Source organism: Callithrix jacchus, chromosome 22 (genome assembly GCF_049354715.1).
Source record: "Callithrix jacchus isolate 240 chromosome 22, calJac240_pri, whole genome shotgun sequence".
Classification (NCBI taxonomy): Eukaryota; Metazoa; Chordata; class Mammalia; order Primates; family Cebidae; genus Callithrix; species Callithrix jacchus.
Genome location: NC_133523.1, coordinates 32,723,946 through 32,728,832, shown reverse-complemented (window position 1 = coordinate 32,728,832; position 4,887 = coordinate 32,723,946).

Here is a 4,887-nt window from a genome sequence, read left to right as displayed (position 1 = left end):
GTGGGAAATGTAGTCCGCGGGTGGGAGGGACTGGTCCCAGCGCCGACGGGCTGCGCGGAGTGCGCAGGCGCGAACGTTGGCGCTCCAACAGCGCTCGTGTTGGGAGGGCCTTCCAGGCTGCCAGGAGATGAGGTGAGCTCGGGCCTGCGTTTGCTTCTGTGTTGCTGAGGAAGACTTTTTTTTTGAGACGGAGTTTCGCTGTTGTTACCCAGACTGGAGTGCAATGGCAGGATCTCGGCTCACCGCAACCTCCGCCTCCTGGGTTCAAGCAATTCTCCTGCCTCAGCCTCCTGAGTAGCTGGGATTACAGGCAAACGCCACCATGCCCAGTTAATTTTTGTATTTTTAGTAGAGACGCCGTTTCACCTTTTGACCAGGATGGTCTCGATCTCTTGACCTCGTGATCCACCCGCCTCGGCCTCCCTAAGTGCTGGAATTACAGGCGTGAGCCACCGCGCCCGGTAGGAAGACTTTTTTTATTTTTTATTTTTATTGAGACAGGCTTGCTCTGTCGCTCAGGTTGGAGTGCAATGACGTGATGAGAGCTTGCTGCAGCCTCGACCTCCCGGGCTCAAGCGACCCTCCCACCTGAGCCTCCAGAGTAGTTGGGACTGCAGGCGCGTGCCACCACACCCAACTAATTTTTTAATTTTTGCAGAGCCCAGATCTCCCTATGTTACCAAAGCTGGTGTCCAACTCTTGGGCTCAAGAGATCCCTCCGCCTGAGCCTCCCAAAGTGCTGGGACTACAGGCGTGAGCCACTGGATTCAGCCACAGAAGATTTAGAAAGACGTTTTGGTACGAGCAAGTGCCTAATATATGTACTAAACACCTAGCAGTTACTCACTGCATACATCCAAGCATGGTGTGAGGAGCATACATCAGGCATGAGCATACTTGACGTATGCTCAACAGAACCTGGAGCAGGACCTAGACCTAGAAAGGTCGCCCATGCTCACTGCGCTCTCAATCAATATCTCTCCCTCTCCTCCTCCCTTCTCCCCTCTCCCCTCTCCTCTCAAGAATACATTTCTCCTGTCCTCTGTTCCTTCGGGAAAGAAATGAGATAAGCCCACCAGAGGACCACCATAAGGCATCTTCTGAGGCATCAATTCTTCGAAAGAATATAAAACTTTCGAAGATATTTGAAAATGCCCAGGTAATCTTGTTTCATTTTGCAAAGAATAGGATATGCACGAAATAGGAGATAAATGAAAACTCTGAGCCGGGTGCGGTGGCTCAAGCCTGTAATCCCAGCACGTTGGGAGGCCGAGGCAGGTGGATCACGAGGTCAAGAGATCGAGACCATCCTGGTCAACATGGTGAAACCCCGTCACTACTAAAAATACAAAAACTTAGCTGGGCATGGTGGTGCGTGCCTGTAGTCCCAGCTACTCAGGAGGCTGAGGCAGGATAATTGCCTGAACCCAGGAGGCGGACGGAGGTTGCGATGAGCCGAGATCGTGCCATTGCACCTGGGTAACGAGAGCGAAACTCCGTCTCAAAAAGAAAAAGAAAACTCTGAGCTACTTTTTGACTACTAAGAAGGCGGCTGGGCTCACGCCTGTGATCCCAGCACTTTGGGAGGCCAAGGTGGGCAGATTACTTGAAGTCAGGAATTCGAGACCAGCCTGGCCAACATGGTGAACCCCTGTCTCTACTAAAATACAAAAATTAGCTGGGCGTGGTGGAGCATGCCTGTAATCCCAACTACTTGGGAGGCTGAAGTAGGAGAATTGCTTGAACCTGGGAGGCAGAGGTTGCAGTAAGCTGAGATGGTACCACTGCACTCCAGCCAGGGTGACAAAGCAAGACCCCTCTCAAAAAAAAAAAAAGGCTGGGCACTTTGGGAGGCCGAGGTGATTGGATCACCTGAGTTCTGGAATTCTAGACCAGCCTGGTCAACATGGTGAAACATAGTCTCTACTAAAAATACAAAAAAAAAAAAAAAAAATTAGCCGGGCATGGTGGCGCATACCTGTAGTCCCTGCTACTCAGGAGGCTGAGGCAGGAGAATTGTTTGAACTGGGGAGATGGAGGTTACAGTGACCCAATATTGTGCCATTGCACTTCAGCCTGGGCAAAAAGAGTGAAACTCTGTCTCAAAAAAATAAACAAGCAAAAAAACCTACTAAGAAGGCCCAGTCATCACAGTTTTATGTAGATGTGTATGATTAAATTTATGTAAGGAAATCAATACTCCATTAAAAAAGGCAATAAAAAGTATTATTAAAATAGATTTTCCATTTTCTTTCGGTTTCAACTAAGTTTTTTTTTTTTTTCTAAAGTCTTGTTCTGTCACCCTGGCTGGAGTATGGTGGCATATCGTCTCACTGCAACCTCAGCCTCCCAGGTTCAAGGAATTCTCCTGCCTCAGCCTCCCTGAGTAGCTGGGATTACAGGCATGTGCCACCATACCCGGCTAACTTTTTGTGTTTTTAGTGGAGACAGGGTTTCATCATGTTGGCCAGGCTGGTCTCAAACTCCCAGCCTCAAGTGATCTGTCTCAGCCTCCTCAACTGCTGGGATTACAGGCATGAGCCATGCACCTGGCCTTGTTTTGGCTAAGTTTTGAGGCCTTCTGACACTAGGGGATACCTTCTTCAAATCCTCTCTGGTAAGGTGACTGCTGGAGGAGATAACTAACTGTAGGTCATTTTCCTTGTCAAACAGCACCAGAGAATTAATGCCTAATTTCACTGAGGTACAATGGAGGGATTTTTGGAAAGGGCCCTGCTCTGTGTCAAATGATGGGTACTTGGTACAACATCATGCTCACTGACCTTCTGAAATATGATTTTCTTCAGATTGTTTATTTTCTCGTCTCATTCAGTTTGAAAAGGGCTATTTGGACCTTCGATTCATAACAGTCATGCAGAACAAGAGAGTTTCTTTCAGAGAGTTTCATTTCTTTTCTCAGTATCTAAATCTGTACTATTAATATTTTCAGTTGTCCTCAGATGTCTGTAGTTTCTCTTAGTAGAAAAAAAACTCCATTTGTCAAATGCTCCATTATTTGACACAGAGCAGTGTCCTTTCCAAAAATCCTTCCACTGTACCTCTAAAACTGTCATTCTAGCCTTTTTGTTGTTGTTTTTAATAGATCACGAACAGACACAGTGGCTCAAGCCTGTAATCCCAGCATTTTGGGAGGCTGAGGCAGGCGAATGGATTGAGCCCAGGAGTTTGAGACCAGCCTGGGCAACATGGTGAAATCCTGTCTCTACAAAAAATACAAAAATTAATCAGGCATGGTGATGCACATCTGTAATCCCAACTACTTATTTTTTTCATATATATATTTACATATATATGATTTTAGTAACTTTGAAATCATAAAAAGGAAACATGCCTCACCAGGAATTAAATCCATGTTATTCCTCAATATATTTCTGGAGCCTTCATTTATTCCAAAACTGTTTCTCCTGGATGTACTTTACATTAAGTTTGCAGATTGAGAAAGCGGCACAACGTTTACCAAACGCTTTTGTAATCATTTATGGTAATATCGTATAATTTATTATCTCAATTTTTGTTAAATACCTTCATGGCAAAGGCACTATCAGAAGCTGCTGCAAAACCGCACACCAATGGTGAAGGAGAAAGCCGCTGCTTTCAGCTTTCTTCTGCCTTCCTAATCTTGCATGAGTTTATCTCACTGGAAGAACATAGATCACATCCGGAATTCTAGAGGCAAGAGGGTCTAAACATTGTAGGTTTTAGGCTTCCAGCCTCTGTAGCATAAAAAAGAGCATGGGGCACAGTAGAATACTTAAAACAACAACAAATGATATCCAGCACATTAGGGTTTTTTAAAAGTTATTTATTTATTTATTTTGAGGCGGAGTTTCACTCGTCACCCAGGCTGGAGTGCAGAGGTGCAATCTCGGCTCACCCTACCCTCCGCCTTCTGGGTTCAAGTGATTCTCCTGCCTCAGCCTCCCTAGTAGCATAGGGTTTTACCATGTTGGCCAGTCTCCTGACCTCAGGTGATCAACCACCTCAGCCTCCCAAAGTGCTGGCATTACAGGCGTGAGCCACCATGCCCGGCCAGTTTTTTAAACAATTTAATATCATAATATTTGGCTTTGTTCTCAAAATTTCTCAAAAAAAAAGAAAAAAATTTTTGCTACCCCAATGATAGAAAGATATTCTACATTTTCTTCTAAAGTCCTTGCTTTACCTTTTATCATTAGATCACTCATACATCTGGAATTGACTTATGTATAGTGTGAGGTAAGGGTGAAGATTAATTTTTTTAATTAAAACAGATACACAACTGATCTAGTGCTTTTTATTAGAAAGACCACCATTTCCCAAGCACATGGCCAAAGAAACTATCACAAATTAGACAACCACGTGTGTGTGTGTGTGTGTGCGCGTGTATAGAGAGAGAGAGAGAGAGAGATATCTTTTCAGGGCTCTTTATTTTGTTCCATTGGTCTGTTTGTTCATTCTTGCACCAATAACATACCTGCCATAATGACTACAGTACAACTTGTCACATTAACAAACTGAAGGAGGAAAACATCGTATCAATGAGCCAAAAAGGCATCTGACAATATTTAGCAGGCATTTCTATTTAAAAAGAAAGAAAAAAGAAAAATTAAACAGGAACTGAAAGAGACAAGTGAGCCACAATAAAATCTATTTTTGGGTAGCCTGAGGGCCCAGTTAGACTTGTCCATGAGCAGAACCACTGCGGAGAGTCTCCACTAGGACAGTGCCTAATAAAGTAAGGCCATCCTCAAGGCCCCAGAACTGAGGAGCTACCAGTGTGAACCTCCAACCTGTAACAGATGCTGTGTGGGATGAGCCCAGCAAACCCATGGAGGCAAGGCTGTCTGAGAACCAGCCAACATCCCAGTGTGTCCAAGTAGGTCACAA